The sequence below is a fragment of the Rhipicephalus microplus genome, unplaced genomic scaffold (genome assembly GCF_043290135.1).
Source record: "Rhipicephalus microplus isolate Deutch F79 unplaced genomic scaffold, USDA_Rmic scaffold_15, whole genome shotgun sequence".
In the NCBI taxonomy this organism is placed as follows: Eukaryota; Metazoa; Arthropoda; class Arachnida; order Ixodida; family Ixodidae; genus Rhipicephalus; species Rhipicephalus microplus.
In genome coordinates, this window is record NW_027464588.1 from 1,558,685 (window position 1) to 1,583,478 (window position 24,794).

Here is a 24,794-nt window from a genome sequence, read left to right on the forward strand (position 1 = left end):
AACTTCGCAGTAAAGAAAAAGTGCGAAACACCCTTACAGTTGGACTGAAGTTGGGAAGTTTCACTTTTGATTTGCGGAGCGTTTGGGAGCATGGCAGTTCAAGGTGTCGCTTCGCCACGCTTCTGACAGGTTGCACGACACGCTTCGAAATTATGGCGGCACGCACTAGACTCACTTCGCTGTTATGTTAAGGATTTCGTGCCTTTTTGCGAATAACAAATAAAGAAGTCCTATTTACCAATACAGCTGACGGAAGAATTAAATACGGCACTCTACGCCTGTCACGTTCCGGTGTAAGATGAACGCATGCCTGACATTGAGAAATAACAGTAGTATACGAGCCGTAATGTCTGCTGAAGGCCCAGAACTGCCATACTTAGGATGTTCAGTTTTCTGTGCGCATACTGAGCCGGCGAACAAAAAAAGAAGACTTAGAAGACAGTTCAGCTTCGCCTTCAGGAAAAAAACACGATTGCCTAATCGGGCACCGTGCGCATTGACTTCAACCGTGTAAAAGAAAGGGAACGCTTCTGCGTGTAGCACTAGCCATTTAAAGCTACCCTTGAATGCGTACTACAAGTACAGTTCCAAAGTGTCCACTAACCTATAATTATTTCTTTCGCAAATGCGCGAAGTACACCCTACGCATGCGTAATGTGTGACTGTGCAGCTGCATACTTTGTAGTGTGCGGGCAGGTTTAATTAAGTACCTGAAAGCCCCAGTCAAGGGTTATTAAATAAGGAATGGGTCAACAAATGCAGGTTACAGACAGTGATCCGGATGACGAACAGTATATGCAGTTATGTTGTCCGCAAAAGTTGATGAACACATTATGGTTGCACTGTCACGGGGTAGGCCATTCCAGTTCACTTAAACTACACATTTATTCCACAATTTGTGTATTTTCACTGTCAGTGTTATTCTACGATTCCGCCATGCACTATTACATACGTTGGTTAGTCCCCTCCCGCTACATGGCATTCTTATAGCGTTTTACCTTTATTTATTTACGAGGCAGTTTTAAGCACTGGTATGGCTCCGTAGTGGAACGCCTGAAGATCTCTGAAGATACTATATTAACTATTACGATTGCATTATCTGGGAATTTACGTCTCAAAACCACAATACAATTATGGAGGAATGCCTTAGTAAAGGGTTACGGAATTTTAGACCATCCTGGGTTGACAGCGCACATTCAACGGGCGTCTACCATTTTGTCTCCATCAAAATACGACCGCCACGGCTGGGATAAAACCATCGACCTCCGTGTGAGCAACTGAGCATAGTAGACCCTGATCTACCATGAAACGCAAACGAAAAGAAATTGGTTTCATGTTACGTAAAACATACACGTGCTATCACATAACATAATGAAATCGTACACAAGAAAAACATCTTCACATACAATGTGACCCTATTTCAAAACATTACAGGCCATACCATGTAACTATACTGTAAATCTTATATTGCAGTCATAGCCCAATGCACACAAAAATATAAATTATAAATCTAAGAATTTGACCACCATATGGGCAAGAAAAAAAGAACATAAAACATATACGTGATCATATACCATCGCGTCCCTTCTAATGCGCAATGTTTTCAAGTTTCTCGGTGAACAAGAAAATGTACAAGCTAGCGTGCATTGTTTAAAAGGTATTGCACTAATTAGCGCAACGTCTGTTTATCATAGTTATTTCGTGCGCGTGGAAGTATCCACTCTTCACTTTCCCAATAACACTCGCCGATTTGAAATTAGGGCTGCAGTCACAGCCTTTGTAGCGCTGACGTACGTAAATTTCGGAATTCAATTGCTATGCGGCCGTGTCTACAGTGGTTAGACGAACCGAGGCTTCAATGAGAGAGAGAGAGAACTTATTCACAGAAAGGCAAAAGGGTCGACCCCAAGTGCAGTCTGTTCTGGACTGCTGCTCTACACTAGGAAGGGGTGACAGGGGAACGAAAGAGTTTTAAATGGCAATTTAAAGCTAAAGAAAGATAAAAATATGTTCTATTTAAAGACTTGCCCGCTGTCCAGTGACTTGCAGCTATGCTACGGCGGCTTCTATTGCCATATTGTTGCTGCTGGCATCAGGCCAAATTTACGTAATACTGCCCAAAAACCGCAATCTACTCCCTACAGGCGCTATAGTGGAAACTTACCTCTCCTCTGCAAAGTCTTTGCACCCTTGCTTTCAAAGTGGTGAGTGCCATTGGCAAAAAAAAAAAAAGAATTGAGATTGAACGAGAAGTTTTGAAGCACTAAAAAAAAACAGGGACAATGTGTCAATGGTAAATTATCCCTCAGTTCTCTTTATACATAAAAAGAATTCCTGTTTCTAGAAAGCGGGAGTGCGTAGCGATGACATTTAGGCGTTTCATGGCACTCCCCAGTTTGTACCATTTGGGCAGACTCGTTGGCATTGTATTGTTTGATGTCCAACTGTAAAACGGCCCAGATAATCTGTTCACGCGTGCACCGCAGGTTCATATGTGCTAGGAAACTTTCTGAAACAAACAATGTGTTTGAAGTCCAGTGCTCGCTTTGTGTGACTGTTCTCCTTTAAACGTCAAATAAACAAAACGTTTATTTGATGTTCTGCGCAAGAAAATCGGTAAATGGTAATCTGGAGGCGCTGCGTTGGAGTGCTTCGAGCGTGCAGCGGAAGCGAACGAGCCCATCAAGTCACATCAAACGTAAGACATGAGTGCTATCTGGCAGTTACCTTGGAAAACGAAGCACCCGGCGTGCGCGCCCGTCTTGGAGGTGATAACGTGTAGAATGCGAAGCAACGGGCAAGTACCACCACCGTGTCGTCGTAGCAAAGCGTTGAAAACACTTGCCTTTTTCTTGCAAGCGTTGCTTAGTCAGCGCAGCGTGATAAACACAACGGTCCTTAAAATTACTTATATATGGCTTTTTCAGTAAAAATACACAAATACGGAATATTTACGTGTTGTTATGGTGCCTCAGATATGCACAGTAATTGCTTTTTAATGGAAAATCTCACAAGTATGAACGCTGAATCTTGAGAAATATTGGTGGGCGCTGCGGATAGGGTCGGCCGCTTGGGGTATCGTCTATTGCTTCTTGAGGTTCCATTAAGGTTAGACAAACAGATAATTGTACAGACATACCAACCAAAACTTTTGCGTCGAAGGTCCCCCCAAAACACTATCGTCTTTAAAAAACAAACAGAATAATCGTATTTGAATGACACGCACATCACGCCGAGAATAAGGTCCCATAGATTAAAATCAAGGGACCTTAACCGAGAAAACACGGCGGTGGCGGCGGCACACCGACGTGTCGAAGCGCACTAATATACCGTCGTCTCGCCGCTCCACAGCGGCTCCGCTGAGAGGCGCCCTACAAGAAATGAGTGCGCAGCCACTCACCAGGCCCCATATGGAATTTTAGTTAGACAGTGGAAGTTATTGGGTGTCGGATGAGGAACGTATTGCCACAAAAATTTTTTGACTCAGTTCATTACGAGTGGAAAAAACAGGATTTTTGAAGCGGCGCGAAACGAGGTTGAGAAGATGCGGCTCGAGACCCTCGCCGCTCCTCCGCGTAGGCTTCGCAAGCCAAACCTCTTCCCCACCCTCTCCGGCATCCGACAAAGTAATGACGTTCGCATGACGTGCCCACACAAGCCCAGCCCCCGTGCACGCGAGCAGCGTTGCTTTGTTGACCAGCATTATTTTGTGGTCTTCTGCCTGTTTCTGCGGGATTGTTTGGAAACGCTGGCTTAGACGCGGTAGAGTAGATGAGCATATTGAGTGCGCGAACACGTAGGAGCGTTCCACGGCGGTCGTCTGCTCAATGCGCTGACCGCGGGGACCCGAACGCATGTGAAACGCTGGCAAATTAGCCCCGCATATCTTAGCACTTCACGGGAAGAAATCTAAGAAAAACGCGCACAATTTTTCATTGCGTCTCATTATTTATTTTAAGTTTTATTAATCTCTTAAAGCAACAAATACATAAACTACGCATGTTGTGTTAAATAATTTTTTCCATGTCACGTGGTATACTGTTTACAACGTCAGAGCAAAGTCGTCTACGTAGAGGACCAACGTCACCACATTGCCGTGTACGTAGGGCCATTCCTACGACCACGTCATTCATGCCCTCATTCTCTACGCGTGCGCTGGTAAAGGGGAGGAAGAGCAGCTTTCATCTTGAAATTTGATCCATTTCCGCGGCGCGTAGCGTTGCAAAGTTTGGCAGACGTGATCATGAACGCCTCGTCTACATTGCGCTTGTCAGCTGAAATTCGGCAAACCTGGTGAGTGGCCCTTTAAAAGAAGTTCAACAACCTAAGGGAAGGGGGAGCCCCTATAGGAGCACGTCAACGTGTTTACATCTGATGGGGCCAAACAACCTTGCGAGAACTTGCTCCGAACGATGTTTATGTCGACTGCCGTAACACGATGAAAGTCTATTAGGTACAGCCACAGCTTGCGCACATGCCGCACACCAAGTTTGGGAATCTGCCTATCACGATTATACTCATGGAAGAAAAACCGTACATGCCTACTGCATTGACGCTTTTGTGAACGAAGCAGTGCGAACTTTACGAACTCGTGAATCGCTTAGTGCTCGTGTGCCGCACTTACTGACATGCTTTGGCCGCAAATAACACACACACACAAAGTTAAGAAACACTCAACGTCAAGCACAAGCGGTCGTTGAGTGTTTCTTTACTTTGTGTGTGTTTTTTGTGGCCAAAGCAAGTCAGTAAGCAAGTACTAACCAGGACAACAATCAGTATTGCCACACTTCTTCAGTTTTCAGAGTTGTGGAGGTGTCAAACAGACATTTTTAATGCGAAGCATTTCTTAGCGAACTTCGGTGACTTTGAGCGAATCTATCTATCTTCTATCTATCTATCTATCTATCTATCTATCTATCTATCTATCTATCTATCTATCTATCTATCTATCTATCTATCTATCTATCTAGCCACCCGGGACATTAAGCTCTTCTGGTCATTTCGATAATGCTGTCGACACTAACCTTCGTCTGACATAACATGACTGTATGAAGAACATGCTTGACTAGTCATAACATGGATGTCATGAATGTTGTCACTTAGATTTCATGGTCATGCAGCTCTTGCAGTGGTTTCGTTCACATGACATGTTGCAAAACTGGTATGGTATAGCATGCTTTCATGGCGAACACAAACCACAGACCCTAACAGGAAAATCATGACATGCGTGTCATGTAATGACTACATACCAAGCTCACGATACGCCTGCAGGCGTTTCGCTAGCGTCACATAAACCAAATTTGGTATTACGGTACGTGAATAGATGACCCAGATATGTGATGGGTGCAAACATGATAATCATGAGGTGCGTGCCATGTAACAACATGACTACATGCTACACTCATGTAGGTTTCCATAACTTCACATGTACCAAACTCGGTATTACGCGACGAGAACGGACGACATAGTTAACTGACACATACAAACACGATAATCACGACATGCGAGTCATGTAACAACATGACTACCTGCCACACTCATGATGCGCTCACGGCCGTTTCGCTAGCTTCACATGCACCACATTCGGTATTGACGCGAACGCATGACATATGTAAATGACACGTCGAAACATGATAATCATGAATTGAGTCATGTAACAAGACTACATGCCACACTCATGAAATGCTCGTGGCAGTTTCGATAGCTTCACATGTACCAAACTCGCTATTACGTCACGTGAATGGATGGTGAAGGTATGTGACAGGTGCAAACATGGTAATCATGAGATGCGTGTCATGTAAGAACATGACTATGTGGCACACTCAAGGCGCCAAAACACTTCGACGTGACCCAGCGCGCGTGTGCGCCGGCGTTCGTTGGATCTCGTCACGCTGGTGATTCCACGCCAGGCGCCGATCTGCATGGCATATAATCGCAGGCACATGCCGCGGTGAGTTGCTATGACGCATGCGCGTTTGAGCGTGCCCGGCGTCCCTCCGTCACGAAGCTAAGCAGACGCGGTGCTGTCTAGGTAACGTCGTCGGCGCAAAATGCAGCATGTCGCAATTCGAGCCGGTTGCCGCCGGAACTCGCCGACAGACGCTGGTCGCGCCTATAGTGTCAGACCATAGAGTGCTCGCGTTTTGCTAACGTAGCGTCGCTGCGCCCAGCGTGGGCACGCGTCAACGTTACGTGCGCTCGCTGCCGTTTCGCTAGCTTCATATTTACCAAGTTTGGCATTACGGTACGTGAATGGACGACGAAGGTTGTGACACGTTCATAATCATGATATTTGTGTCATGTAAAACATTAGGGAGTTTTGGAATACCGTTTGCAAGCACTGCGGGTATTGTGGGTGAAGCGGGCGCCATTTAGGTTTTAGAATAGCGTTTGCCCTATGCGATCCGTAACGCACAATCGCAGCGTCACCGTAGCCTCGAAACCAGCGCTTGCAGGCCACATACGGGCCGCCATCACCGCACGCAATTTACGATTTTCTGCGTGTGGCACGGAGGAAGGAAAAGTAAGGAGAGGCCCTGACGTCACTCGTTGCGAAGCCGCTATGAAGCCGGAAGTCGGCCATATTGACTAGGCAAATTCTCCTCTCTTGTTTACATATGAATGCGAAGCAGAAGGCGCGACTCCCTCTCTGGCTCGGAAAGCACGTGGGCTGCGCAGCGCGTGTGTCGGGATGATCCGAAACTAATGGAACTGGGCTCATCACTCTGAGCCAGCGGGACACCTTCAGCGAAATCGCTTCATCCGAGTAATAACAGGGAGTAACAGCTCGCCGACAACGAAGCAACTACGAGAGAACGCGCGCTAGATGCACTGACAACGGCGAGTGCTTTCACGTCATTAATTCAGCAACTGTACAGACAACACGATCGGTCGTGCGCCTTCTACGGTTGCATTCCGCCACGCGGCCGACGCAGCGTCCTGCCACTGTGTCCGTGTTCCGCGTGAAAATCACCGGCTCAGCATTCTGCGACCGTGGTGACTGAGCACGCTGCTAGTGACAGTTGAACGTGGTTGCTGTTACGTTGAGATTACATGCAATGCTGGTGGAGAGTGTACCAAGCGGAACAGAAAAGGTGTTTTAATACGCATGTGCAAGTTATTACTGTACACACACAACACGAAACTACGTATGTGCACATGGTCCTCACAACGTCTTGCTGGGCTCAACAGCGCCGTCCGTTGTTACAAGCAGGAGCACTGCTCAACCGTCACTGACCTGCAAGGCGTTCGTCGTCATTCAGCTTCGTCATGGTGCCCAACGCAATTTCGCTGAACACTAACTGCTTCATCCGCGTCATCCGCCGCACGACACATGGATATGCACTTGTTCTACGCACTGTTGAAACCCTGTGATGGACAAAGGGATTTGTAAACGTTCTAAGAGTAATGTAACAGCCAGGAGAACACTGCGTAACCAATAACGCGGCGCAGAGCACAGATATTGTTCGCCACGGCTCAGCACGAGAGCTGGGGAGGCACACATTCCGCCACCAGCCGCGACCGCTCACTGCTAGACCAGCTCCACTGCGCAACACGTCACCATAGCAACGCCGCCATTGTGCCTAGTGAATATGGCCGCCATGATGTCATTTCCGCCACACTTTTTACGCCCTGCGCCGGCTGGGCATGCCCTCTCCTTACCTTTTTCCTTCCTCTGTGGCGTGTGGTCCGCGAACGCGAACGCCGACTCGCATTATGACGCATGCGCAGTTGCAGCGAGCGCACCGCTAGGGCTCGCGGTGCGCTAATCTAAAACTCCGCTCATGGCGTGCTCGCGGCCATTTCGCTAGCCGCACATATACTAAACTCGATATCAGGTGACGTGAATAGATGACGAAGGCAAATTACACGTCCAAAGTGATAAGCATGACATGAAAGTCACGTACGGCCTCACTTACCTGCGCCTCATATTGTTGTGCTGGTTTTAAAGTAAAGTTACATATCAAGCTTCCTCATTCGTGCTTCGCATATAGGCGATTCCCACTGTACGTGGAGTCTGCCAATTTTTAAAGCATGCAATGTATGCGATCATGGTCATTGGATAGCATGATCGGCATTTCTTGTCAAGGACTTTGAAGTCATGGCTTTTCTGTTGGTTGTTCCTCAAAGTGTCGGCGCTGCTTTTACATCCAAGCATGAACCACCAACTCGCCCAATATTCGCTTCTAGTGCTACTCACCATGGGGCCAGGAAACGGACATTAGTTCAACTTGTGTTTACAGAACTGTTTTTATAAGTCTTCCGATAATGCGTATTTTTTCGACGTCGTTTCCGAGATAGAAAGGTGCCACTGAAGCTCCTGCATAAAGCACTTTTTTGCAAAAAAAAAAAAAAGTAGGAGTTGCACGCCAGGATATGGGACAAGCGAACACCAGGCATATAGTACTTTTTTCTTTCTTTTCATTCTTCATATCCTTCTATTTTGCTCTCATTTATTCTTTTTTTTTCACTGTGAATCTGATGACGATGAATAATTATGGCTGAAGCAGGTATGCGCCATAGTTAACAGGTCATCAAGAGCAAACTTTTGTAGTGGTTTGGACTACTGAACGACCCAATCATTACGTAATTTGCATTGTGTGACGCCTTGTTTTTAAGGGTGTTTGAAGCACAGGCACGGCTCGGCAGTAAAATCTTTCGGTTTTACTTCTTCAAGTAACCGGCTCGGCAGTAAAATCTTTCGGTGTTACTTCTTCAAGTAACCGGCCCCCCTGAAATAAGTTCCTGGATCTGCCACTGTTTTGTGCCCATACCTACTACTACAGATTGTTTATCACTAGGTCCAATCTTGTGCTTTGCCGAGACCATTGAAGCAATAACTTAAGCTTTATTTGAAAGCGTAATTTTTTAAATAGAAAATAAAACAAATAGAGACTACATAGTGAAAGTACAAAAACTCGGGTTAAAAGCTGCCGTTGTCGCGTGTTAGCAACGCACGTGTAATCGTTTCCGAATTCGCTAGGTTTCGACAATTTCTCTGGGCGTATCCACTACTTCCGCCAATGCAGAAATGTTAGTCTTCACAAAATCACGCCAACGTCCACAAATTGCATAGTAATTTGACCCCCCCCCCCCCCCACCGAAAAAAAAAAACAGAAATAATCAGAGATGGCAAACACGAACGCTGGTCGTGGAGACTTGGACTTCAGTGTTTCAGCACAAAAGCAAGATACGAGTTGTAGTCACCTTGTACTCGGGTATGAAGTAGGCCGCGATATAAATCACACGGCAGAGCAAGGATTTGTGCTCTAAATACCCTGAATAAGAACGTCTTTCATAGAGGAGCACACAGTTCATATTTCGTTCATATTTTACAGCAGAGCTGCAAATTGCACTCTCCTTGGTTTCTCGGCGTCCATTCACGTCCACGTCAGCTCCTTCAAGACGTTCAATTGTTATCATGAGGTCACGTATCGCCAAAAGGGGCCCTGAAGCACTGTTTCAAGTTTACCCATTGAATGACTTCACTGGAAGGCTTTGTTGCCTTACGAATTTAACGCCAGAAAATTTTTAAGAATCCGTCCAGTACGAGTGGAGTTACAAAGATTTATCCCACGCTGCGAATGCATTCTCTTTTCTCTCGTCCCGGCGAAAGTGCTGGAAGCTGAGTAGAGAGGGATGGCGGGGGTCAGGAAAATACGTCACTTGCGCTTCGTGACCTCCACCACTGTTTTTCTTTTTCGAATGCACAGCTTTTACAGAATGATCGCGCGCGCACGCACAGACAAGTCGCGACCTCCGGCGGTGATCTCTGTACTTACCAATCGCACAATGTTCAAATCAGCCAATGGCTGATAGATGGGCTTGCTACGAGAGATTTTGGAGCGTCTCCTGACACTTCTCGAGAGAAGAGAAAGCAATTCTTAGCTGACTTTGATCATTTATTGTGAATTTCAGGCTGCGTGCTGCGCTATAATTTTTGACTCGCGTGGTGTCGGGAGCCTCTACTACCGATCGGCAGCGTTTTCTGACCATGATCGAAAAGTGTTGCAGGGCCCCTTTAAATTGGTGACGTTATCACGACGTATTCAAGGTATCATACGGTGACATCTCTGATACGTCACACCTTCTGAAGACGTCATCAATCGACGTCGTTAATCAGTCAAAGGTGTGCCTATTTCGCTGACAGTGCAAGATCTCAAGAGGTGCTGAAAGCTTCATGCAGTGGAGCAGTACGCCTTTCGCAGGCGTTTCGTCACACCAGTCGAGTATAGGAGCCAGCTCAGCGCCATCGCACGGGCAAGTAAGAGTCCACCGCGCACTTCGAGTATGCCTCAAGAGAAGTGCCATTACGAAGAACCACCTCGTAGTGGGATGACAGTGTCGCTAGACGTCATAAATCATGCAAGGGTGATTATGTGTAGACCAAGCTGTCCAATTTAACTGCTTTAACAAATATTCTAGCTCGAAAATTATCAGCGTACCATGGTACATTTGTTGCGACGATAGTTGCAGGCCATACATAGTACGAGGATGCATTTTTCACGGACGTTTTTGCCTGCTTTCTGTACCAAGGGCCGAGAATACCGGACCTATGAATGGGCAAGAACCAATCGCACGGAAAAAAAAAAGTCTTGAAAGAAAACTACAATAGCAAGTGCTCGTGAATAATTATTTTTAGGATATCAGTACGATTTGTTGAGTCTTTTAAAATGACATTTAAAAGGCGTCTCCACACGCAACTTTTTTCGGTTTAGCAGCTGCCTTCCTCACATTCACAAACATGTGACATTATTCTTCAGTACAGTCTTATTAATGCATACTACACGCAGCAGGAGTTACTTTTTGGCTTTATTTACAGCAAGAAGCGCGACGCTGCCCTGTCACAAAGCCGCCTCAATCCGCGATGGATGGCTTCCGAGTTGCGCGCCATGTTCGAGCTGCCAAGGCAGAGTCTCATCGCCTTTCTTTCTCGGTGGTGCCCGCGGCCTCCTTGGAATCACTCGAACCGGCCAGGTAGCGGTGTGCGGCGGCGCCTTTGGCCGAGATCCTCTCGCGAGGGCTGTAGATGAGCATCTTTAGAAGCAGATCTACCGCCTCGCAGTCAGCCTCTGGAAGCAGCTCGGCCACGATGTTCTTTCTCCACATCGGAAAGGTCGGGTTATAGTTTGGCAGCTGCGTCACTTCTGGCCACATGCCCACCGTCGGCGTACCCAGGACGCGAAAGATTTGGAACAGTTGGTCGATCTCCGATTCCCCGCGAAAGAGAGTTTTCCCGGTGAGCAGCTCGAAGAAGATGCACCCGATACTCCACACGTCAACCGGAGTCGAGTAGTGACTCTCCCCCAGGAGAATCTCCGGCGCCCGGTACCACAGGGTGAGCACCTCGTGGGTGTAGGCGCGCACGGGCAGCGTGAAGGCACGGCACAAGCTGAAGTCGGCCACCTTGAGACCGCCCTTGTCGTCGATAAGCACGTTGGCTGGCTTTAGGTCGCGGTGCAGAACTCGCCTTTTGTGGCAGAAGAGGATGGCGTCTACCAGCTGACCGAGGTACTTCTTGACAATGGCGCCATCCAGGGTTTTGTTCTTGGGCTGAGCATCCAAGAACTTCTTAAGGTCCATGGTCATGTGCTCGAAGACCAAGTATATAGAGTTGGACGGTGAAATGACGACTTCTATGAGTCGCACGATGTTCTTGTGCTTTAGCTCCTTGAGGAGGCTCACCTCTCGTATAGTCGTCATCGGCACGCCTTCCTCTGCGCAATCGACTCGAATCTTTTTGATGGCCACGATCTGGTTGGTCCCCTTGCACTTTGCCTTGTAAACGACGCCGTACGTGCCTTCTCCAATCTTCTCTATCATGACGTAGTTCTTCATCCTGTCTTCGCTAGTATCGGATGCCATGTCTACAGAAGTTGCGACGGTACGCGCAGATTCTTGATCCAGCGAGCAGTAAGCGGCCGCCGAGAACCGTTGGAACAATACCGGTACGCGTGGCAGCTCGTGACGTCTGACCGCGCGCTTTGCCTGCTCGCGAAGGGAAGCGTTTTTCCTCTTTCTTTTATCGGTGTTCCTTCCACGTGTATGTTGCGAACCATTGCCTAAATTTTAGTTTAGTTTTCTATAGGATTGTAGTACGGACTCCAAGAAAACCAGCGTGCGAAAAGTGGGGACAGGGGCAAGAAGAAAAAGATGACGAATATGAAGATGGTGAAAGTATTGTTTGAGGCCAATGTTACAATACTTTTATTACTTAGCGGCACTTAATTAGGTTGCTGCAACAAGGATCTATGCTCTACTGTGTTTGACTCCATCAAAGGAACAAAAATATTACCATGTTAGTATATCCATACTTTTTTCAGATTCTTAATAAATAATTCGTAGTTATTTCTATCAAGAAACTAAGATGGTTTGGCCGCTTCCTCTGAAAGCATTTTTGTTTATTTGAAGTTTTATCTTTAAAATAATTATTGCAGATTGGTTTTAGTTTCGTTAGTTTAAGCATCCTGCCGCCTGGTTCTTGTCCAACCCCCTTTTGTGGGTGAGCGCCATTCTTAAGGGGTCGTCATCATCACCATCATGACATTTACCAGGCTCATTTTCTGGCAAACGTCCCCTTAATACGCAGATTTTCTCAGTGTCGTCGGCAAACGTTATTATAACAGACTCCTTCTTTGTTTTCTCTCTTAGGTGCACATAATTTGTCAAGTGCCTACGTCAGTACATTTTTTTAGAAACATATGCAGACACACGCTTAAAAAAATTATATTAATTACAAGGCTACGATGTCAAGTCCCTGTCATCGTTATTCTTATCAGACAAAAAAATTTTAGTAGCCCCATTACAAAAGCAAGGAATAAAAGTAAATCTACCTTGGCAGAACTTCATTTGGTTACTGCCACAGGGATATATGCTCCCTTTTGTTTGATTACATCAGCAAAACTACAACATTACCGTGTTATTGAAGCCTAACCTTTTCAGATCTGTAGTTTATAATTCGTAGCTATGTCTGTCAAAAACAAGAGATGGTTTGCCCGCTTGCTCAGCAGACTTTTTTGTTTATTGGTAGTATTATTTCTAAACTACTTTTTCAGATTGGCTTTATTTTCATTTTAGTTTCATTTAAGTATCCTGACGCCCGGTTCTTGGCCCATCCCTATCTGTGGGTGAGTGCCTTCCATCAGAGGTCATCAATTCGTTCTTTGGAAGACGTTTTTTTTAAAAAAAAAAAGCCGGGAAGAGGTCGAAGACGAGGGCCACGCAGGACCGCCGTCCACTACCACCCCGACTGACAATATGACGCGATTGCAATGGACGCGAGTGTTGAAGTCTTGAAAAGCCTGCAATGCAAGTCGCAACGCATTCGGCCGGACCAGGCAGGCAATTGGACGTTTCACTACGATAATGTTCCAGCCGACAGTGCCTTCGTCGTCACCGACTAGTAGGCAGGAAGGGGTGCCACCTACGATATCCAAAGCCCGCATACAGCGTGGACTTGGTTACCCTCAACAGTTAGAACGCAGACCTCAGGTGCCCTCTTCTGTGTTGAACAGCGTCGCCGTCACCGTCAGTGGCGTAAACGATACACATAAAGAATTAAAAGGGGCGAAATGGCCTGGATATAAATGGATTCGAAACTGGGCCCCTCTACTTGGCATTCGAGTACGAAATCACAGAGCCACGCTGTTGCTTGAAATTCGTTCGCGAAAAGACAACGGCACCATGACGGGCACGGAATCAGATCAACCTATAGTAATATGTCCTGGAAGAAGAGTAAAATTACAAGCAGTACCAGCACATTGCGAATCGTGACACCAGTGTGTGGTTGGAAACATCTCGGCCGCTGCAAAGAGGTCAGCCATAATTCTTCATTGTCGTCAGTCGCATCCAGCGTCGACAAAGTGCGCATATTGCCGTACAGATGTGTTGCCAGTGCTGCCCAAGTTCCAAAGTTATAAATTATGACGCAGCATATAGCTTGCGAAAAGCCAAACTTCAAACACAGATGACCTTGTACTAACATAATGCCGCGCTTAGAATTCGGATTAGGCAGTAGTTTAAACGTGTTTTTTTTCTACGCCTCAAAACCCTTTTTTTTTTAAATCAAGCATTCTGGGACAGTGGATGGACTCAAAGTAGCTCGAAGTGCAGCATTGAAAGCCATTCCAGTAAGTACTACCGGAACGCATTTGGTAGCCAAATCTATCCCTGTAACCGACGTAATCGACGCAAAAGGAGACTGTTTTGAAGATTGGTAAATACTGGTAACAATCAATTCAGTGAATAATTTTTAGTGACATTGCTAACATAACTTTCAGAACAGACCATGTACGCGTAATAATAATAAATCACAATTTTGTTTTTTCAACAATCATAGCTTATGAGAAACAAAGAAACATAGAGATCAAAAACAGATAGGTTAACCACGGCCATTAGCAAGTAGGCTGCTTTTTATAGTAAATTGGGCAACCGCAGAGAAACCGAGGAGACGAGGAAATAAATGAAAATTCGCCCACGCCCTATTAGTCCTTTGTTCACCGGCCGTGGCACAATACTCGGGACGCAAAAGCATCTAGTCAAGGAGAGATACCAAGAGACTAAACACGGAGAGGCTACCAGTATTGTGCTCTTGGGTCATAGGTCTTGCACGCATATGTAACGAAACGTCCAACTACAATACCATACAAGGGCATGCAAGGCCAACGAACTTTCGCGGCTTAAAGAACTCGGAGAGAAAACAGTCTCAAACTGTTAATGCGTTTCACTCATGCACTGGCAGGTGTCCCGGATTCAGGTGTGCGTCCTTTCACTAGACTAGAGAAAGCCACTTCATCGGGATATTCTAATGCTTGCTTTCACTTCGTTCTTCACAGCGTTCCTGACGAACATTACTCCAGCGAATAACAGCTAAGCACTCTTGCATAGTAAGTAAACAGCAACAAGCAATAGCGACGAAAAATACCTCTGTCTAACAGCGGCGAGAACGTGCACATGTTTCATAAGGAGTTGGAGTTGGTGAGTCCTGTAATACACAAACCAACGTCCACACCATAGAAAATTGCAATCACTCTTGAATGTTGTTTGTGATCGTACAAAACAAGTTTTGTACGCAAAAAAATGAACTGAATTTCGTTAAACATTAGTTTGTGCAATAATTTATTTATAAGTAATTATTGCTGTCTGGACTATCCACTTCTAATGGGACTCACTGTAGCGTATAAGAGATGTTATTGTAGTCTGTACGCTAACGGATAAGTTAAAAATAGTTTATTAATTTCCAACAAATAATTTTCTGGTATTTTTTCCTTAGGACTGTTTTCATTTTTCACACTCAGCGAGCACTTTTATGCAAAGCTTGTAAACATGCTTGCAACTTTAGTGGCTTTGAGGAGCCTGATTCGCTTCCCATTTCAAATGCAGGAATTCTCTCAACAATAATGACACCAATACTTTTTTGTGGCGGTTAAGTTCCCAAAAACATAATTTTTTCACGAGCTCAAGAGAGAGAGAGAAAATGGCAGCATATCCACGGAGTGAATGATGGAGAGTGGGGCGAAGAATTCGTCCGTCCATTCGTTGTTGCTTCTGTCCGTCCATGCGTCCATCAGCCCGTCCGTGCTTGCGTCTGCTCGTGCGTCTGTTCGTGCGTCTGTTTGTGCGTCCGTCCCTGCGTTCGTCCATGCAGCCGCCGCTGCGTCCGTTCATGCGTCCATTCATGCATCTGTCTATGCGTCCCTTCGTCTATCTATTCAACACTCCAAGTACCACCATCTCGCATCTTTTCATCCTATATTCCCCATATAGAAGCACCACCATCCAGCGGACATTCCAAGGACTAAACGAGAAGTGGCACACGCACACTTTCTTACGGCTTGCGCTTCGGGTCCACTTCCCACCTTTAACCACCTCGAGTTTATGGTATATACTAGTTCACTGTATTCATGGCACTGCGGCCGAACGCTCGCTAAACCTTTCGAAAACCAAGGAGGTTACGCCCAGCGAGTATGACGTAGCAAACTTTTTCAGTCAGATAGTGCTCAATGTACATGTCAATGGCTGCTAATGGTGATCGTAGCCTGCGCGTTAACTAAAAGCCGAATGCTCTTGTCTCTCATTCTCTATTAGCGGCCATTGACATGTACATTGAGCACTATTTTTATTGTTCAACAACGCACAGAAGAAGTCTCTCACTGGCACCACCTTGGAGGTTAAATGTTATACTTGTTATATACTACGGGGGAGTAACGGATGCCGCTATAGGGAGCTTCGCCCCTAAAACGCATAGAGATGAAGTATGGACAACGGCACACAAATGAGGAGACACAAACAAGCACCGACTAGCAGCTAAATTTTTCTGTAACACGAAAAGGAAATATACACGGAAAAACATGGGAAAGAAATGTAAAGGATGACAAATTTTTTTCAAGGAATTTTTACACGTACATAAAGACTGCTCTTTTTTGTAGTTTTTACACTGAAAGAGACGTATAGAAAAGCAGCAGTTGCAAGCGAACCACCTATATAAGTGCAACGACGTCGGAGCGAATGGAAAATTCCTGCGAATACAAATCGGATAACCATAATTTCTTCGTACGCAAGCTCGTCATACGTGTTCGCACACAAAACGTACGAACAGTCTATGCGCTTATATAGTATGTTCGTGCAGAGTGCACGGACTGTATAGCAGAGATAGGCGCACGTCTATGTCCCGACAGGCATTACAGCAGTGACACGTCAATTCGCGGTGACGAAAGGTCTAAGAAAATAAGCCTACGCCTGTTTCAATAACTGCCTGCCGCCGTTTCGTGCATGTTTGCCTCCGTGAGTGACAGCTGGCCAACTGCAGCAGCCGCTTCTTGGGTGAAAGCGGTGGCAAAGACAGCGCGCGTGGAACACACCGCATGAATTGGCGTTTCCAGCCCAAATACGGCCCCGTCCAAGTTCAAAAAGGAAACTTCAAATCGGCTGAAATTGAATTGGGAGACGCGCAGTCGCGATTGAATGTTGTTTGGCTCCGCCGGGCTTATTGCGGGCGCCCCGAACTGCGGTGCTTCTCGACGGCATCCGCGAAACAACAGCACGTTCAATGAAGTACTGTTCGCAAACACGGCGACAAGAAATGATGTCGCACTACTTGTTGCTGGGCCAGTGCATGCAACGATCCCGCCACGGTTATGGTGCGCGACAGCTGACGCGGAGGTCATGGGATCGAATCCCAGCCACGATGGCCGAATCGTGGCTGGGAGGCGAAATCGCTTGAGGCCTATGTGCTTAGATTTAGCCTTAGGTGCACATTTAAGAACCCCAGTTGGCCGAATTTTCCTGAGTGCTCCAGCACGGCGTCACTTACAAATAAATCGTGCTTTTGAGACGTTAAACGCCGACAAATGCTTATTAGCTTATAACACAGTGCTTTGTTATTAAATGCGAAGCATTTTTTAGTACTACATGCCCTTTGAGCTGTAATATCTATCTATCTATCTATATATATATATATATATATATATATATATATATATATATATATATATATATATATATATATATATATATAGAAATATCTCACTGGCACCACCTTGGAGATCAAAATGTTATACTTGTTACACACTGCAACGGCTACGAGGGATGAACGGGTGCCACTAGAAAGAGCTTCGCTCCTAAAAGCGTAATTTCATGGCTTATTCCAACGCTTGATAGAGCTAATCGCTTTTTATGGGTAAGCTGCTTCAAAACATCACCGGTGAAGTGGCGTCGAAGACAGGTTTTCGCATTTCACAGCTGCGACTGATCAGCGACGGTTTTCATCAACAAAAAACTGAAAAAAAAATGAAAAAGATTCAGTACATTTTTCTTGTGCCTTCCCGTGCAAATCAGCGCGAAAGTTCGAAGGTACAACACTCTTTCTTCTTTGCATGGGCCCAAACGGTGCACGCGCCAGCGAAAACACAGCAAAAACTGCGGTAGGCACCGCAGTTTTGCCTACCAAGCCCGACAATAGCGCCACCACATTTTGCTGACGTGTTTCCGGTCGAATTTTTCTGTATACGTGAAAGGAAACTGCGTGCCTGCGTTTCTTGTATGTGTGAAACAAACGGCGTGTGTTTACACACTTTGATAATACCAGAGAACGCCTATCTCGCACCCAGGCGCCCATAGGCTTCCGGTGGCGTACTCTCACACCCAGACGCCATTTTTGCTCTGGATTGCAAAGGCGTGTATGTATTGCGCCAGGTTAATATGGCAGACGGCTGCTCTGAGACTTTATTTCCGAAAAGCTTCTGTTCACTCTACTGCCGATTACTATGGAAGCCGTTTGGACACCACTACGCCGTGTTTGAATGCGAAAATAATCAGCGCAAGAGGAAGTTAATACTGAGCGCTGCCCGTGAAGACCACAACACGACGCGAAAACTGCACGGGTACGGTATTTCGAGATTGCACATACTTCCATCCACAATGACAAAGCCTGAGCTGCGTAGCCAGCGGATAACTTTAATTACCAGGGAAAAACTACGAACTCAGTGAAAGTGCGCTAGTAAATAAACTTAGTGCGTGTATTCATGCAGGATGTGAACTGTTTCCCTGTAAAGCAGTAATTTGCGTGCAGTATGGCTGAAGTATGCAATACCATACCATCCCCGTACCTTTTCGCAGGCAGCCTGGCAATACTATAGTAGGAGATATTATGACTCACCCGTGCGTGCACACAGTGCGCACATTCAGTACAAGTGTAACGGCGCACTACCACGATGCAAAGAAACACGAACAGCGGAAAGTGTGGCTTTTGACTCCGCCGAACTCCGACGTTCCTCGACTGTCGATAATCGAATTCGCGCTTCCAGCCGGCGTCCCTATAAGATTTTGCTCTGGCTGGCACTTTTGGCAACGTGTGTGTTCCGAGTGCCATGTATGACTGGCAAATCACAAGCACATGCGGTGCATGAGCACAAGCCGGAGCAGGATTCTACCGGGGACGCCTACTGAAAATACAAGTTTTGCCGAGAGACTGTCAAGACAAGTCGAAGTTCGAATGGCTGAAAAGCCACGCCTTCTGCACACCTGCTGAAGCTGCTTCCGCAATAGGTGATGCACGTGCTGTAGACCTCCCACACTGTCAATGAAGGTCTTCTCGACGGTTCACACACACAAAAAAAAACACCACAACTTCGCAGGACAGAAAAAGTGCGAAACACGCTTACAGCCGGACTCAGGTTGGGAAGTTTCGCTTTTGATTTGCGGAGCGTTTTCCAGCATGGCAGTTCAAGGTGTTGCTTCACCATGCTTTTGACAGATGGCGCGGCACGCTTCCCAATCATGGCGGCACGCACTGAACTCACTGCGCTGTTATGTTAAGGAGTTGGTGCCTTTTTGCGAATAACTATTAAGAAAGGATTATTTACCAATACAGCTGATGGAAGAATTAAATACGGCACCCTACGCCTGTCACGTTCTGGTGTAAAATGAACGCATGCCTGACATCATTGCGAAATGACAGTAGTATACTACAAGCCGTGGTGTCCGCTGAAGATCTACAATTACTGTACTTGGGATGTTCAGTTTTCTGTGTGCATACCCAGCCGGCAAAAAAAAGAAGACTTAGAAGACTTCGAGCTTCGCCTTCAAGAAAAGTACACGATTGCCTAATCGGGCACTGTGCGCATTTACTTAAACCGTGTCGCAAGAAAAGCAACGCTTCTGCGCGTATCACTAGCCATTTAAAGCTATCCTAGAATGCGTACTACAAGTACAGTTCCGAAGTGTCCACTAACCTATAATTATTTCTTTCGCAAATGCGCGAAGTACACCCTACGCGTCCGTAATATGTGACTGCGCCGCCGCATACTTTGTAGTGTGCGGGCAGCTTTAATTAAATACCTGAAATGACCTGGTTAGGGAGTATTAAATAAGGGATGGGTCAACAAATGCGGATTACAGACAGTGATCTTCATGACGAACAGTATATGCAGTTATGTTGTCCGCTAAAGTTGATGAACACGTTATGGTTGCACTGTCACGAGATAAGCCATTCCAGTCCACTTAAGCTACGCATTTATTCTAAAGTTTGCGTATTTTCACTGTTAGTGTTATTCTATGATTCTGTCACGCAATATTACATACGTTGGTAAGACCCCTCCCGCTACAGGGCACTCTTATAGCGTTTTATCTTTATTTACGAGGCAGTTGTAAGCATTAGTATGGCTCCGTGGTGGAACGCCTGGATGCATCGTAGAAGGCACGGGTTTTATTCTCTCTTGAACAAGCGTCTCTTTAATTGCTTATTCATTTGAATATGTCTGAAATTTTCGCCCACGAAGAAAGGTCATTTTTTCCTCACAACTAACAACGTCGCCGCCAGAACTTCCAGGAGACGAGCTCTCTGAATCTATACCACATTAACTATTACAATTATATTATATGGGATTTTACGTCTCAAACCCACAATAAAATTATGGAGGGATGCCGTAGTGAAAGGTTCCAGAATTTTAAACCATCCTGGGTTGACATCGCACATTCAACGGGCCTCTATCATTTTGTCTCCATCGACATATGACCGCCGCGGCCGGGATCCAATAACGGACCTCCGTGTGAGCAACTGAGCATCGTAGCCACTAATCTACCATGAAACACAAACGAAAAGAAATAAATTACCCGTTACGTAAAACATACACGTGCTATCACATAGCATATTGAAATTGTACACGAGAAAAACATCTTCACGTACAATGTGACCCTATTTCAACACATTACAGGACATACAATGTAACCATACTGTAAAACTTATATTGCAGTCATAGCCCGATGCACACGAAAATAGAAATTAATCATAAATCTAAAAATGTGACACCATACGGGAGAGAAAAAAGAACATAAAACATATACGCGATCATATACCATCGCGTCCCTTCTTATGCGCAATGTTTTGAAGTTTCTCGGTGAACAAGAAAATGTACAAGCTAGCGTGCATTGTTTAAATGGTATTCCACTAAGTAGCGCAACGTCTGTTTACCATAGTTTGTGTGCGCTGAAGTGTCCACTCTTCACTTTGCCAGTAATACCGATTTGAAATCAGCGCCACAGCCACGGCCTTTGTAGCGCTGACGTACGTAAATTTCGAAATTTGATTGCTATTCGGCCGTGTCTACAGCGGTTAGACGAGCCAAGGCTTTAATAAGAGAGAGAACTTATTCAGAGAAAGGCAAATGGTTCCACCATGAGCTTCACTCTGTTCTGGACTGCTACTCTACAGTAGGAAAGGGTTACAGGGAAGCGAAAGAGTAATAAATGGCGACTGAAATCTATAGAGACATAAAAATGTGGTCTTTTAAAAGACGTGCCCCCAGTCCAGTGACTTTCAGGTATGCTACGACGGCTCCTATTGTTATATTTGTGCTGCTGGCGTCGGGCCTAATATCAACGTAACACTGCCTAAAGCCGCAATCTACTCCCTACAGGCGCTATAGTGGAAACTTACCTCTCCTCTGCAAAGTCTTTGCGGCCCTGCTTTCAAATTGTTGAGTGTCATTGCCAAAAGAAAGAATCGATATTGAACGAGAAGTTTTGAAGCATTCAAAAGAAAAAACAGGGGCAATGTGTCATGTGTAAATTATCCCTCAGTTCTCTTAATACATATAACGGATTCCCGTTTCTAGAAAGCGGCAGTGCGTAGCGATGATATTTAGGCGTTTCATGGAACTCCCCAGTTCGTACCATCTTGGCAGGCTTGTTGGCGTTGTATTGTTTGATGTCCAACTGTAAAATGACCCAGATAACCTATTCACGCATGCTCCACAGGTCCACATGTGCTAGGAGGCTTTCTGCAATAAACAATGTGTTTGACGTCCAGTGCTCGTTCTGCGTGATTGTTCTCCTTTAAACATCAAATAAACAAAACGTACGTTTATTTGATGTTCTGCGCAAGAAAATCGGTAAATGGTAATCTGGAGGCGCTGCGTTGGAGTGCCTCGAGCGTGCTGCGGAGGCGAACGAGCGCATCAAGTCATATCAAATGTAATGCATGACCGCTACCTGGCAGTTTCCTTGGAAAACGAAGCACGCGGCGTGCGCGCCCGTCTCGGAGGTGATAACGAGTAGAACGCAAAGTGACAGGCAAACGCCACCACCGTGTCGTCGTAGCAAAGCGTTGAAAACACTTGCCTTTTCGTGCAAGCGTTGCATGGTCAGCGCAGCGTGATAAACACAACGGTCCTTAAAATTACTTATATATGGATTGTCCAGTAAAAATACACACACAGAAAATATTTACGTGTCATTATGGTGCCTCAGATATCCGCAAAATTGCTTTTTAATGGACAATCACACTAGTAAGAACGCTGAATCTTGAGCAATATTGGCGGGCGCTGCAAATGGGTCGGCCATCTGGGGTATCGTCTGGTGCTCCTTGAGGTACCGTTAAGGACAGACAAACAGACAAATGTACAGACAGACCAACCTAAACGTTTGCGTCGAAGGTCCCCCAAAAAAACACTATCGTCTTTAAAAAACAAACAAACAAGATAATCATATTTGAATGGCATGCAAATCGCGCCGAGAATAAGGTCCCATAGATGAAAGTCGAGGGACCTTAGCCGAGAAAACACGGCGGTGGTGACGGTGCACCGACGTTTCGGCGCACACAAATATACCGTCGTGTCGCCGCTCCACAGCGGCTCCACTGAGAGGCGCATTACAAGAAATGAGTGCGCGGTGGCATAGCACCCTTAAAAGAAGTTTAACAACCTAAGGGGGAGGGGGAAGCACGTATAGGAGCCCGTCAACGTGTTTACATCTGATGGGGCAAAACAACCTTGCGAGAACTTGCTCCAAACGACGTTTATATCGACTGCCGTGACAAGATGGAAGTCTTTTAACTACAGTCACAACTTGCGCACATGTCGCACACCAAGTTAGTGAATCTGCCTATCAAGATTATACTCAGGAAAAATCATACATGCCTACTGCATTGACGCTTTGGTAAATGGAGCAGTGCTAACTTTTACGAACCCGTGAATCGCTTAGTGCTCGTGTGCCGCGCCTACTTACATGCTTTGGCCGCAAATAACAGGCACACAAAGTAAAGAAACACTCAACGACAAGCACAAGCGGTCGTTGAGTGTTTCTTTACTTTGTGTGTGTGTTATTTGTTGCCAAAGCAAGACAGTAAGCAAGTACCAACTAGGACAACAATCAGTATTGCCGCACTTCTTCAGTTTTCAGAGTTGTGGAGATGTCATACAGATTTTAGATGCGGAGCATCTAATACTCGAGGCTTGTAGTGCGGCGCCGTCCGCAAGCTTCCTCCTCCTTCTTCCACCATCTGTGCATCCCTTCCTCCTCTACACACCGCGCGCGCTTCACTCCTCCACCATCTGTGCACCTTCCTCCTCTACACACCGCGTGCGCTTCTCCTCTTTACGAACATTCGCTAGCTGTATAATGTAGCGCGCATGCGCCGTCACGCTTCGAGAACATCGGCAGCTGACGCGCGCGCATGCGCCGTCGCGCTTCGAGAACATCGGCAGCTGACGCGCGCGCATGCGCCGTTGCGCTTCTCCCCCTTCTCGAACATTCGACAGCTGACAGTGCATGCGCCGTCGCGCTGTATATATACTCAAGGTCGGTGCTCGCTAGCTCAGTTGCCGCTCGTCGGTTGGTTTGTACGGCGCGTCGACGTCCGAGGTCGCAATGATCGACGTCCCTTCGACCAGCGCCGGCCAAAGTGTTGGTGGAACCGCAACCAAGTCGTCGTCCGAAGACAAAGCAGCGCGGAGAAGAGCTCGCGACGCCGAACGTAAACGTCGGCGTCGAGCGGAAGATTCTCAACTTAGAGAACGTGAAGCCGCTGAGAGACGTCAACGTCGAGCAGCAGCACCGGATTCGGCCGCTTTGAAACGTAAGCGTCGACAAGAGGACCCGGACTTTCGAAAACGGGAAGCCGAGTGCAAGCGTCGGCGACGAGAGGCCGATCCCGATGCTGCCCGCGAGCGCAAGCGCGCCGAGGTGGCGGCGTGGCGCGCCAAGCAGTATGCCACGCCCAACGCTCGCTTCAAGCGTGACTTCCTCGACCGAAGCTTCGGCCACACCTGCAAGGTGTGTGATCGTCTTTGGTTCGATAACAACTTAACTCGGATCGGCAACATTCAGAACAACTCCAAAGCGTGTTCGGTTCTTTGCGATACGTTTGGAAAGGGCACCGACTATGCCGACTACGTCGTGTGTGCTACGTGCAAGCAGTCGTTGATTGCCGGTCGAGTTCCCTCGGCTAGCGTGAGTTACGGCTACCGCTACCCACCCGGACCCGAACATCTACCCGAGTTGAACGCGGTTGAAGAACGACTCATCACTCCTCGACTCCCGTTCATGAGTATACGACGCTTGACCCCGTTAACCAATTATATGCTCCGAATTCTCCTCAGTGTTCCCCCGAGGGAAGCTGCGGGCAATTTTTTTTTCTTTAATGCAAAGCATTTCTTGGTAAACTTCAGCGACCTTAGCGTATCTATCTATTTATCTATCTATCTATCTATCTATATATCTATCTATCTATCTATTTATCGATCTAGCCACCTGAGACATTTAGCTCTCCTGGCCATTTCGATAATGGTATCGATGCTAATCTTGGTCTGACATAACATGACTGTATGAAGAACATGTTTGACTAGTCATAACATGGATGTCATGAATGTTGTCACTTACATTTCATGGTCCTGCAGCTCTTGCAGTGGTTTAGTTCACATGACATGTTTCAAAACTGGTACGGTATGGCACGACTTCATGGCGAACACAAACCACAGACCCAAACATGAAAATCATCACATGCGTGTCATGTAATGAGA

General features: G+C 46.3%; 1 protein-coding gene and 1 pseudogene across 1 annotated transcript in view; one reads left to right on the forward strand and one right to left on the reverse strand.

The window, feature by feature from the left end:
- LOC119174269 (uncharacterized) overlaps nt 1-24,794 on the forward strand; it is a 237,661-nt gene that overhangs the window by 158,058 nt on the left and 54,809 nt on the right. The gene's annotated exons all lie outside the window — the stretch shown is intronic.
- On the reverse strand, nt 10,815-11,964 carry LOC119185547 (cyclin-dependent kinase 1 pseudogene; annotated as a pseudogene).